The 13880-nt window shown below is 49.1% G+C and overlaps 1 pseudogene; it reads left to right on the forward strand.

The window, feature by feature from the left end:
* The first annotated feature begins 1168 nt into the window (after positions 1-1168).
* Positions 1169-1930, forward strand: LOC144783228 (elongation factor 1-alpha 2-like; annotated as a pseudogene).
* The last annotated feature ends 11950 nt before the right edge of the window (positions 1931-13880 follow it).

Genomic DNA, 13880 nt, shown 5'->3' on the forward strand with positions numbered 1-13880 from the left:
TCCTTGGAATCATAGTTCCACTTTTTAAAGTGTGCTATTTACGTAGTTTTAGTTTTCTCACTGCTTTGTAAATATCTAATCTGGTGGCCGCATATTTGAAGTTGGTTTGGGGTGCATAGGTGAGCCCTAGTTTTAGAATATTTTCCTCCTCCGTAGTCAATTCCACTGGTGTTAAGTTTACCACGGTTTTATTGGTCCCATTGATGGTTATTGTTTCTTTGCCTTCTGGTCCCTTCCCCTCCTCCTGCCTTTATTTTGTGCGCCTCCTCCTTGCCCTGCTCCTCTGCCTGCGTTTGAAGTTGACACATTTTCGCTGTAATTCCTTTGTTGCCTTGGGCGCATATTTATAAATATATATATACTTGCTTTGCTCCAGATTGCGGCTGGATCTGGTGGCCCAAGACGACTGGTGTTGCGTGAGCAGCGTCAACCCCAAACGCTGTAAGTATCAAAGAAATCTCCACTCCACATCAGGAAAAAAGAGCACGCACATGAGGACCATTCAAGTAAAGGCTTCTTTATTGAATTAAGCCTCCTCCAACCCAGCACAGAGAGAAGCGTTTCGCCTGTCACAGCAGGCTTCCTCAATCTGATGAGCGCCATTTTAATGGTAGCCTTTATACTCTAACATGCTTGTAAACATAGAAGAGTTACTTTATTAACTGGAATTAAATTAGACTTAAATTTAAAATCTGGTGAACAATTACGTAAAAATACATTCCATATAAAATCTGTACATGGTGGCTATTAACATCATAAATGAGAAAGCATATTGTGATGCATCAACAATTGTCAATGTACACTTAGTGGTACCCACACCACTCGAGTACAGCAGATTCAATGTAAATAAACACCAGCATAATAAAAAAATAAACACTTTCATGTTGCTATACAATATCCGAAAACCGAGGCCATATGGTTACATCATCACGCTGGTCACATATTTACACTTTGTATTGCCTATGCATTGCACTGCAGTGAATACCAGACAGATGTGACATGCTGGCACTAAATCACTCATATTCAGCCCGGGTAAGTGATGCATTACAATATGCTTTATCATTGCACATAAAATTGTAAAAACTGTTCTGCACATCTGCCTGTAGCGCTTCCAGACTTGAGTGCAACGCACCTAATCTGGGCTACATCAGCAACCACCTCTGCCTCAATGGGAAAGGAAAAGTCACAAATCTATTTCATCATTATCGAGGACTCTGGCAAGTCCACTACCATCAGCCGCATCATCTACAAGTGTGGAGACATTGATATGCAAAGCATTAAGAAATCCGAGAAGGAGGCCACCAACATGACGAGCAAAGGATTTTACAAGTTCACGTGGGTGCTGGGTAACCTGAAGACAGACAGTGAACATGTTATCGCCATCAACCTCTTTCTCTGGAAGTTCGAGACTGCAAAGTATTGTTTCACTAACACTGTTGCCCCCGGGCACAGGGATTTCATCAAGAACATGATCACAGGCACCCCACAGGCTTACTGCCTGATTGCTAGCTTGTGGGATGAGCCTGAAGCTGGTATTTCCAAAAATGGACCAGCTGCAACACACCCTCATGGCCTGCACCCTGGGGGTGAAACAGCTGATCATTGATGTGAACAAGATGGACATTAAGAAGATTGGTTAGGAAATCCCAATAAAATGTGTTTACAAGAAAACAAAATCGGTTACAACCCAAGCATTATGTCATTCATACCATTCTACCACTGGCACGGGGACAACATGCCGGAACCCAGCAGAAATATGACTAGGATTAAGGGCTGGAAGGCTGAATATAAGAAGGGAAATGCCAGTGGACTCACCTTGCTGAAAGCTTTGGACTCAATCATCCCACCTATACAACCGGCAGGCTACAAGATAGGAGATATCGTCACAGTCCTATTATGCTGTAGAGCAGTGGTCTTCAAACTTTTTTAGGTTGAGCCCCCCAGCTCAATCTTTTTAGATGTCAGACCCCCCACCACCTGACTGAAATTTCTGGAATCTGTTGCACTACACAGTTGACAGCCATCTGCATATGCCAGACCTAATCCGGCAATTTCTGTCACCCTGCCTGCTACAGCACAAGCACAGTCCCCAGCCGTAATGCGGCCAATGCCTGTGAGATGTGAGTATGGCTGTTGCGTCTATTGAGCTCACGCACACTATGCAATTAGCATGCTGGGAGGCAGCGCACCGATACTGCAGGTGGCTCCATAGCGCACAAAAAGTTGCGGTGGCCACAGCTGCATTGAGCACATTGAGGATAGTAGCAATGCACGGCTGCAGGCTATACTACTCTGGCTATGCACCAAGTGGAAAGTTCACACTTACTTTTGTTTATTCTTTCTCATGAGCCCTCACTCCCAAGTTCGAAATGCACTCTTGCAGCTTCCTTGCCTTAACTCGGTCATAAGCCAGCCCCCAGCTACAATTATCCAATGCAGGGCCAGACTGGGAACTAAAACCGGCCCTGGCAAAGTGCTCGGCCGCCCCCTCCCCCCCCTTCACCCCCGGGGTTGGGGGGTCCCGCCGAGCTCTTTGGCGGGCGGTTTTCTGCCGATTTTGTTACAGGGCCGATTTTGCAGCTATGCTGCAAAAACGGTCCTGTAACAAAAATACACACAAGATTTATTTATTTATTTATTTTATTTTCAAAGTTTTATATAGCGCGAACAAGATCTTTGCAGATATCAGAGCGCTTTACAGAAAACAAGGGCTAGGGGAAACAAGAGGGTGATTAAACAAACTATTGGGTACAATATAGTAGTCGGTAGTAAGTGAATAGCCAAATAGGATAGCAATCAGATAAAAAGATAATGCAACAAGGATAGCAGTCAGATAAAAACATAATACAAAGTAGGATAGCAGTCAGATAAAAACATAATACAAAAAGATAATCAGAAAAACCAGTAATACAAAAAAAAACAAAAAAAACTGAGCAAAGTCTTTGGTCCAGTAAATGTAGAGATCAGGTGAATTTAGCCATAAGGATGGCTTTTACCTCTTTCTTAAAAAATGCCGTGTAGGAGATAAATCTGGTTTCAGGAGGGAGTGCATTCCAGATCCTGGGTGCCATTCCCGAGAAGGAGCGTTTGTATGTTTTTTCCTTCCAGAATCTTCGAGGTTTCAGGAGGAGATTTTTCGTGCTTCTGTTGGATCTAGAGCCTCCTGATATAGTCAGCTTTTGAGTGAGGTAGTCGGGTGACTTGTGGTGTACGGCCAAGTGTGTCATGCAGGCGATTTTCAGCTGTATTCTGGCTTCAAACGGCAGCCAGTTCAGTGATTTTAAGTCAGGGGATATATGCGAATGTTTCCTTGATCCGGTGATAAGTCTCGCTGCAGCGTTCAAGGAGGCTCTTATGGGTGCGGTTGTTGATAGGGGGAGTCCGCTGAGAGCCACAATTCCGTAGTCTATGCGTGGGATGACTAGGGCTTGTACAGCAGTTTGGAAATCCTTAGCTGGGAGGAAGGGTTTAAGTTTCCTCAAAGTGTTGATTTGAAAATTAGCTCCTTTAGTTGCTTTGCTAATGTGCTGCTGCATGTTGAGATTGGCGTCCAGTGTGATGCCTAAGGATTTCGCGGAGTCCACGATGGTGGGTTGGACATTGAGTGCAGTAAGATGCTTGAGCCAGGTTTGGGAGATGGCGAGTTTCGCCGGAGGTGCGATCAGAAGGAACTCAGTTTTCAGGGCATTTAGTTTGAGGTGATTGTCGGCCAACCATGATTGGGTGTTTCTGAGCGTGGAGTTCAGAAGTTTGATGTCTTCCGGGGATTGGAGTTTGAGGTAGAGTTGAGTGTCATCGGCGTACATGTGAAAGTGTACATTAGATGCTTGAAGCAATGTGGTGAGTCGTTCCATGACCAGGTTGAACAAAGTGGGGGATAGGAAAGATCCTTTTGGAACGCCTAATGTTACAGGCACAGATGAGGACAACACGTTGTTGATCTTGAACTTCTGAGACCGGTTATGTAGGAAGGAAGTGAACCATTTGAGAACAGTTCCGGATAAACCCATTCTGGTGTTTAACAGCTCCAGCAGATTCTCATGTTTGACAGTGTCAAATGCTGAGGAGAGATCAAGTAGGATAAGGAGGCAGGAATCATTGTGATCAAGGATTTGGAAGGCGTCATCAATTATGTGCGTCATAGCCGTTTCCGTACTGTGTCTTGCTCTGAAGCCTGATTGATGAGGGTTGAGGAGGTCAAACCGATCAATGTGTTTTGTCAGTTGGAGTTGTACGCATTTTTCCAGCAGTTTGGCCAGGGTGGGGATATTGGTGATAGGGCGGTAATTGTTTAGGTTAGCAGGGTCAGCTGTAGGTTTCTTGAGTATAGGCGTGACTTGCCCCACCTTAAGGGAGTCCGGGATGAGCCCTTGTTGCAGGGAACTGTTAATGATTTTAGTCCAGAGTGGGAGGAGCAGGAGGGTGAAGTCTTTTACAGCATTAGCAGGTAAGGGGTCTGTGAGGTGATTAGAGGGTTTCAGGGTGCCGAGCAGTTTGTTAATTTCTTCTTCAGAGTAGGTGTCGAAGGACGACCATGCCACGTTGTTTTTAGGTTGGGTGTTAGTTATGCTGATGGGGCTGGAGTATCGGCTTATATCATTGAGGGGATCACTTCTTATATTGTCAGTCTTTACCTCAAAGAAATGATTCAGAAAAGGGGGTGGTGATGGACAGAGCATCTAAGTTAAACAGAACACTCATACCCAGTCAAGAGATCAGGGCTTGATCCATCACCGTTTTTTAGCTCACTACACCATCCCAGTTCAGAACCTGGCTATATGCAAATTAGTCTGTCCCTGGCCCAGTGCATCATGGGAACAGGGCAGACCAAACTACCAAGCCAATTCTTTCCTGGAAAGGAAACAAGCTTCCGGGGACCGGTTTCTGGCATTTCAGCCGTCGTCGGCCCGGCTTGCTTGGATCCTGATGGTGCAGTGAGCAAGGGACTCACATCTGAGCATACCCTGCCACTCCTATAGTGGCCAAAACGATTCAGAAAAGGGGGTGGTGATGGACAGAGCATCTGAGTTAAACAGAACACTCATACCCAGTCAAGAGATCAGGGCTTGATCCATCACCGTTTTTTAGCTCACTACACCATCCCAGTTCAGAACCTGGCTATATGCAAATTAGTCTGTCCCTGGCCCAGTGCATCATGGGAAGAGGGCAGACCAAACTACCAAGCCAATTCTTTACTGGAAAGGAAACAAGCTTCCGGGGACCGGTTTCTGGCATTTCAGCCGTCGTCGGCCCGGCTTGCTTGGATCCTGATGGTGCAGTGAGCAAGGGACTCACATCTGAGCATACCCTGCCACTCCTATAGTGGCCAAAACGATTCAGAAAAGGGGGTGGTGATGGACAGAGCATCTGAGTTAAATAGAACACTCATACCCAGTCAAGAGATCAGGGCTTGATCCATCACCGTTTTTTAGCTCACTACACCATCCCAGTTCAGAACCTGGCTATATGCAAATTAGTCTGTCCCTGGCCCAGTGCATCATGGGAACAGGGCAGACCAAACTACCAAGCCAATTCTTTACTGGAAAGGAAACAAGCTTCCGGGGACCGGTTTCTGGCATTTCAGCCGTCGTCGGCCCGGCTTGCTTGGATCCTGATGGTGCAGTGAGCAAGGGACTCACATCTGAGCATACCCTGCCACTCCTATAGTGGCCAAAACGATTCAGAAAAGGGGGTGGTGATGGACAGAGCATCTGAGTTAAACAGAACACTCATACCCAGTCAAGAGATCAGGGCTTGATCCATCACCATTTTTTTAGCTCACTACACCATCCCAGTTCAGAACCTGGCTATAATTCTGGCTGTAATGCCAGAAACCGGTCCCCGGAAGCTTGTTTCCTTTCCAGTAAAGAATTGGCTTGGTAGTTTGGTCTGCCCTGTTCCCATGATGCACTGGGCCAGGGACAGACTAATTTGCATATAGCCAGGTTCTGAACTGGGATGGTGCAGTGAGCTAAAAAACGGTGATGGATCAAGCCCTGATCTGTTGACTGGGTAGGAGTGTTCTGATTAACTCAGATACTCTGTCCATCACCACCCCCTTTTTGAAATTATTTTGTCCACCATAAGTGTGGAAGGGTATGCTCAGACATGAGTCCCTTGCTCACTGCACCATCAGGATTCAAGCAAGCCGGGCCGAAGACGGCTGTAATGCCAGAAACCGGTCCCCGGAAGCTTGTTTCCTTTCCAGTAAAGAATTGGCTTGGTAGTTTGGTCTGCCCTGTTCCCATGATGCACTGGGCCAGGGACAGACTAATTTGTGTGTAGCCAGGTTCTGAACTGGGATGGTGCAGTGAGCAAAAAAACGGTGATGGATCAAGCCCGGATCTGTTGACTGGGTAGTAGTGTTCTGATTAACTCAGATACTCTGTCCATCACCACCCCCTTTTTGAAATTATTTTGGCCACCATAAGTGTGGAAGGGTATGCTCAGACACGAGTCCCTTGCTCACTGCACCATCAGGATTCAAGCAAGCCGGGCCGAAGACGGCTGTAATGCCAGAAACCGGTCCCCGGAAGCTTGTTTCCTTTCCAGTAAAGAATTTGCTTGGTAGTTTGGTCTGCCCTGTTCCCATGATGCACTGGGCCAGGGACAGACTAATTTGCATGTAGCCAGGTTCTGAACTGGGATGGTGCAGTGAGCTAAAAAACGGTGATGGATCAAGCCCTGATCTGTTGACTGGGTAGGAGTGTTCCGATTAACTCAGATACTCTGTCCATCACCACCCCCTTTTTGAAATTATTTTGGCCACCATAAGTGTGGAAGGGTATGCTCAGACATGAGTCCCTTGCTCACTGCACCATCAGGATTCAAGCAAGCCGGGCCGAAGACGGCTGTAATGCCAGAAACCGGTCCCCGGAAGCTTGTTTCCTTTCCAGTAAAGAATTGGCTTGGTAGTTTGGTCTGCCCTGTTCCCATGATGCACTGGGCCAGGGACAGACTAATTTGCATGTAGCCAGGTTCTGAACTGGGATGGTGCAGTGAGCTAAAAACGGTGATGGATCAAGCCCTGATCTGTTGACTGGGTAGGAGTGTTCTGATTAACTCAGATACTCTGTCCATCACCACCCCCTTTTTGAAATTATTTTGGCCACCATAAGTGTGGAAGGGTATGCTCAGACATGAGTCCCTTGCTCACTGCACCATCAGGATTCAAGCAAGCCGGGCCAAAGACGGCTGTAATGCCAGAAACCGGTCCCCGGAAGCTTGTTTCCTTTCCAGTAAAGAATTGGCTTGGTAGTTTGGTCTGCCCTGTTCCCATGATGCACTGGGTCAGGGACAGACTAATTTGCATGTAGCCAGGTTCTGAACTGGGATGGTGCAGTGAGCTAAAAACGGTGATGGATCAAGCCCTGATCTGTTGACTGGGTAGGAGTGTTCTGATTAACTCAGATACTCTGTCCATCACCACCCCCTTTTTGAAATTATTTTGGCCACCATAAGTGTGGAAGGGTATGCTCAGACATGAGTCCCTTGCTCACTGCACCATCAGGATTCAAGCAAGCCGGGCCAAAGACGGCTGTAATGCCAGAAACCGGTCCCCGGAAGCTTGTTTCCTTTCCAGTAAAGAATTGGCTTGGTAGTTTGGTCTGCCCTGTTCCCATGATGCACTGGGTCAGGGACAGACTAATTTGCATATAGCCAGGTTCTGAACTGGGATGGTGCAGTGAGCTAAAAAACGGTGATGGATCAAGCCCTGATCTGTTGACTGGGTAGGAGTGTTCTCATTAACTCAGATACTCTGTCCATCCCCACCCCCTTTTTGAAATTATTTTGGCCACCATAAGTGTGGAAGGGTATGCTCAGACATGAGTCCCTTGCTCACTGCACCATCAGGATTCAAGCAAGCCGGGCCGAAGAAGGCTGTAATGCCAGAAACCGGTCCCCGGAAGCTTGTTTCCTTTCCAGTAAAGAATTGGCTTGGTAGTTTGGACTGCCCTGTTCCCATGATGCACTGGGCCAGGGACAGACTAATTTGCATGTAGCCAGGTTCTGAACTGGGATGGTGCAGTGAGCTAAAAAACGGTGATGGATCAAGCCCTGATCTGTTGACTGGGTAGGAGTGTTCTGATTAACTCAGATACTCTGTCCATCACCACCCCCTTTTTGAAATTATTTAGTTTAAAGAAAGCAGAAAAGTCTTCACAGGATGGTATAGCGCTTGTTGTGCTGTTTGATTGTAGAGGTTGTTCCTTGGTTTGAGTTTTGACTAGTTCGAAGAGTTTTCTTGGTCTGTTTTTTGCTTGGTCGAGCTGGAGGCTGAAGAATTCAGATTTCGAGCGCTTGATTTTCCTAAAGTAGGCATTTCTCTTATTCTTAAGAGTTTTAAGGTGCAATGCTGAGGGGTCTGACCTCCAGGTGCGCTCTGCCATTCGCATGGCACGCCTGTCTTCATTGAGTCTACCATCATACCATGGGTTCGAGTTCTTGGTGGAGACTCTCTTCCGTTGCAGGGGGGCGGCTTCGTTGATTATTGAGGTCATAGAGTCGAGGTAGAGGTCGGTCAGAGATTGTACGTCAGAGGCGCCCGAGAGGGGAAGGAGGAGACTGCAGGTGTGGGAAGGCAAGGATTTGGGGTTAAGTTTCTTCAGGTCCCTTTTCCAGATCTTGGATTTGGTGGGTTGAGCCGGGTTAAGTTTAACTTTTTTGTTGATGAAGAATGTGATAATGTGGTGATCTGACCAGTCACAGGGTTGGATTGCTCCCAGTTGTGTAGAGTCCTCTTTGGCGATGATGAGGTCGAGGATAGAGCCTTTGTCATGTGTTGGGCTGTTGCAGATTTGGGTGAGGTCAAGCGCATTAAGGAAAGTTTTGAGACTGTTCACCACTGCGTCATTATGATCGTTCCAGTGGAGATTGAAGTCACCCAGGTAGATTTGAGTGTTCTGCCGTCCGGCATTGGATGAAATCGTGTCCATGAGTTGTTGGGTGATGGTGAGGTTGTCCCCGGGCGGGTGGTAGATGACATGTAAAGAGCATTCAGGTTTGCCCTCGCTGGTGATATTGAGGCAGATGAGTTCACAGGAGGTGAGGGAGGGGGAGGTGACTTTAGTAACAGAGAGATTGCTCTTAAAAATGCATGCGATTCCCCCGCCCGTCTTGCCTGTCCTGTCGAGTCTAATGATGTGGTAGTTGGGGGGGACTAGAATGTCCATTATAAGTGTAGAGGATTCAGTTAGCCAGGTTTCAGTCAGAATGGCTAGGTCAAGGTCCATTGTTATGATGAGATCCGCGATGTCGGATGAGTGTCTAGGGGCCGATCTGCAGTTGAGTAGGATGCATTTGAGTCTGGGGGTGAGAGGGGTGGTCGAGTGTTCTAGAGAGAGGGTGATTTTTCTGAGATTATTGGAGACGGAACTTCTGTTGCTTTGTGTGGGGGGCCTAAGGGGATTTAAGAGAATCGTGGGTATGGGGAGGTGTGTGGTGGTTGAGAGGTTTAGGGGGCCTGGGACAAATGAGCGGAGGAGGGTGTGTATGTCGTGGTCCGAAAGGGGATTGAGGGCGCGTCGGGGGCGGTTGATGTGATTGCGAGCGGGGATAGAGGGCCAATGGGGGGAGTATTGAGTGAGAGGGTCTGTGGGGAGGGTGGGGGACTTGTTGGGAGAGGTAGTGGTGGTGGGTGGGGGTGTCTGGGGTGTATGAAGAGAAGTTCTTTGATGGTGTGCAGATCTTCCTTGAGTTGGAGGAGGGTGGACATAATCATGTCCAGAGTTGGATTGGGGATGGTGTTGGGGATGAGAGCCATGGGCTGGTTGACCAGGTAGCTGGGGTGGGGGGGAAGGGTGCGCTAGCGTTGGTGCAGGGCTCTGCGGTAATAGTAATTGGGATGGCATTTGGAAGGTGAGAGAGTTTAGGGGTGCAGGGTGTGGATGAGGTAGGGGGCAGGTTGGTGGCATAGGCGGGGGTGTTGGTGGGAGGCAGCGAAGGTGAGTTGGGGGGTGAGTGTAGGCAGGAGACGGTGGGAGTGCAGGTAAGGTAGTGGGGGCTGAGGATGGGGGGAAAGTGGAGGAGGGGATAAGGTAAGGGAGGTGGTGTGTTCTGAGAACCTAGTTGGGAGAGTGGGGTAATGGGGAGTGAGAGTGGGGGGGGAGATAGAGTGGGAGATGGTCCTGTCGCAGGGAGGGGGAGATAGGTTCAGGGAGGTGGTGAGTTCTGCGAGACTCGTAGGAGGTGTGAAGTGGGGGGTAGAGGGGGTGGGTGTGTGGAGGATGTATGAAGGGGAGTGATCTACGCCTGTGATTGAGGGGTGTGATGAAGTTACCGCGGGTGGATGAATGACTAGAGCGCTGGGGGGAGGGGAGAGGTGCGTGTCGTTCAGATGCTGTGCTGGGTTTGGAGTGTTAGATAGATGGTAGGAGGTAGAGGGTGTGGTGTAGTCTTGGGTGTTAGGAGTGGAGGTACGATGGTTGGAGATATGTTCTAAGAGGGTGGGGAACAGGTTGTCGAGTAGGTCAAGGTTCCTGTCTGTGGATTGAGATAGGATGATCCCGTTGTTGTAGATAGTGATGGTGGCTCTGCCTGGGAAGAGTTGGGATGGTATGATAGAAAGTGTTAGACCATGAGCGAATTTTCTGGTGGTGGAGATAGTGAGAAGGGAGAGGAGCGCTTTCCTCCATTGTGCTCTACGTATAGTGTAGAAGATGATATCGGTGCTCATGGCTCCATTGGTCAGTGAGAAGTAGGTGTCCACAAACGGGGTTTCAGGGTGGGCCTTCAGGAAGTTGTGTTTGAAGCGTTTGGCGTTTTTTTTGGTGAGTTTGGGTGGGTAGTTAATTTTGTAAGTGTGCTTGCCCATGCGTTCCATGTTGGGAGAGATGGTGTAGATAGGTGAGGGGGTAGATGAGGGGGGGTGTGTGTGGGTGGGTGAAGTTACAGGGCTATAAGAGTGAGAATAAATAAAAAGAAAAATTGCGAATGAGATGGTGTAGGTAGATGAAGGGGTAGATGAAGGGGGGTGTGTGAGGGTGGGTGAAATTACAGGGCTATAGGAAAGAGAATAAAATAAATAAAAGATTAAAAGAAAAATTGCGAATAGTCTAAGGTATGGTCAGTTAATGAGGAGACTAGTCTAAGATGGCCACCAGAGTGGAGGACTATTCTAAGATGGCCGCCAAGTAGGATAGAGAGAGACAAAAATAGTAGTCCTCTGTCTGTTGTTGTTAGGGTTTAGAGAGTTTCGTTTCCCTTTCTACTCTGGGGCAAGTCGAATTAGTCCAGCTTCTGGGTTGCTTGGGGGAGACAGTCTTATCTCTGTTTTGGTGACCCCTAGTCGAATTGTTATGCAGCCTCGTGGTCATCTGGGGGCAGTGGAGGCGATTTATTGCTCTAGTTTATGGCCCCCACCATTTTAGACAATGGAAAGACCGACATGCATGTCCAAGATGGTAATTTAAATTAAGTGCAGATACCTTCCAGCAGACGCGCGCATCCGCCCTCTGCACGATCCGCAGTTCCGCTCGTCCCGGTGGCAGCAGAGGGGGCGCGGGTAGTGGGAACCAAGGTGAGGCGCCGATCCGCAGGTCTGGGCAGCAGGCAGCCCCTCGCTGCAGTTCAGGCTTCTAGAGAGCAGGCTGCGCCGGAGCTGCTCGATCTCACTTGCCGGGCACAGGGGAGACGCCTCGATTGCCAAACTCGCCAGTGCAGCAGCGTGCAGCTGTGGTGCTGGACGAGGGGGCAAACAGTCGTCGCAGTCGGGCCGTGAAGCGACCCAGCCCGCCTCAGTCCTCGTAGCCGTGTGCAGCCTCACTCCCGACCAAATTGTCTCCAGGATTGCCCTCCGTTTGATCCGCATGGGAATAGGCACGATAATCCCGGGGCGAGTCTCGAGCCCAGGACCGATCCGGTGACGATGGGGGAAAGTCAGTTACACACAGTTAGCGGTTCGGAGACCTCCAGTGGGCAGCCCAGCTTTCCTGGTGGATTCCAGTCAGGGTCTCGTGCCCTGCGATGCCAGTCTGCTCGGCTGCCGCAGGCTCCGCAACAGGCTCCAGACATCAGTCTCCGCCGAAGGTCCGGTGAAAACGTGGGAGCCCTCAGCCGACTAGTACTCCTCTGGTGTCCTCCGCCTCCCAGGCGACCACCGATCACGGGCACGGTGAGCTTCAGTCCTCCGCAAATCAGGTAGGAGTCATAAGGTTGCGATCCAGTTACTTGTGCTGTTTACGTTCCTCGAGGTAGTGGGTGCTAACAGGGATAAATTCCAATAATGGGATCCCAAGCACTAGGACCTCGGTACAAGAGCTCCTACCCGGCGGCCATCTTCAGACAGAATGTTGCACAATGGCAAAACATTCACCCCCAGTCACAGATCTGGGTTTAATCCATTGTTATTTTGCTCACCAAGCCACCCCAGGTCAGACATGGCCATATGCAAATCAGTCTTGACCCTGTGCCTCATGGGAACAGTCCAGACCGAACTGCCAAGCCATATCTTTCCTGGACCGGAATCAAGCATCCTAGGACCGGTTTCTGGCTATCAGCCTTCATCAGCCAGGATAGCTTGACTCCAGTGGCGTAGTGAGGACGGGACCCATGTCTGGGCATACCCTTCCCACATAGGGTGAACAGCAAAACACACAAGATGATGGACGGAATGTTGCACAATGGCAAAACATTCACCCCCAGTCACAGATCTGGGTTTAATCCATCGTTATTTTGCTCACCAAGCCACCCCAGGTCAGACAGGGCCACATGCAAATCAGTCTTGACCCTGTGCCTCATGGGAACAGTCCAGACCGAACTGTAAAGCCATGTCTTTCGTGGACCGGAATCAAGCATCCTAGGACCAGTTTCTGGCTATCAGCCTTCATCAGCCAGGATAGCTTGACTTCAGTGGCGTAGTGAGCACGGGACCCATGTCTAAGCATACCCTTCCCACTTAGGGTAAACAGGAAAACAAACTAGATGATGGACGGAATGTTGCACAATGGCAAAACATTCACCCCTAGTCACAGATCTGGGTTTATCCCATCGTTATTTTGCTCACCAAGCCACCCCAGGTCAGATATGGCCGTATGCAAATCAGTCTTGACCCTGTGCCTCATGGGAACAGTCCAGACCGAACTGTAAAGCCATGTCTTTCCTGGACCGGAATCAAGCATCCTAGGACCGGCTTCTGGCTATCAGCCTTCATCAGCCAGGATAGCTTGACTCCAGTGGCGTAGAGAGCACGGAACCCACATCTGGGCATACCCTTCCCACAATGGATGAACAGCAAAACACACAAGATGATGGACGGAATGTTGCACAATGGCAAAACATTCACCCCCAGTCACAGATCTGGGTTTATCCCATCGTTATTTTGCTCACCAAGCCACCCCAGGTCAGATATGGCCATATGCAAATCAGTCTTGACCCTGTGCCTCATGGGAACAGTCCAGACCGAACTGCCAAGCCATGTCTTTCCTGGATCGGAATCAAACATCCTAGGACCGGATTCTGGCTATCAGCCTTCATCAGCCAGGATAGCTTGACTCCAGTGGCGTAGAGAGCACGGAACCCACATCTGGGCATACCCTTCCCACAATGGGTGAACAGCAAAACACACAAGATGATGGACGGAATGTTGCACAATGGCAAAACATTCACCCCCAGTCACAGATCTGGGTTTAATCCATCGTTATTTTGCTCACCAAGCCACCCCATGTCAGACATGGCCATATGCAAATCAGTCTTGACCCTGTGCCTCATGGGAACAGTCCAGACCAAACTGCCAAGCCATTTCTTTCCTGGATCGGAATCAAACATCCTAGGACGGGATTCTGGCTATCAGCCTTCATCAGCCAGGATAGCTTGACTCTAGTGGCGTAGAGAGCACGGAACCCACGTCTGGGCATACCCTTCCCACAATGGGTGAACAGCAA

The sequence above is a fragment of the Lissotriton helveticus genome, chromosome 9, assembly GCF_964261635.1.
Source record: "Lissotriton helveticus chromosome 9, aLisHel1.1, whole genome shotgun sequence".
In the NCBI taxonomy this organism is placed as follows: Eukaryota; Metazoa; Chordata; class Amphibia; order Caudata; family Salamandridae; genus Lissotriton; species Lissotriton helveticus.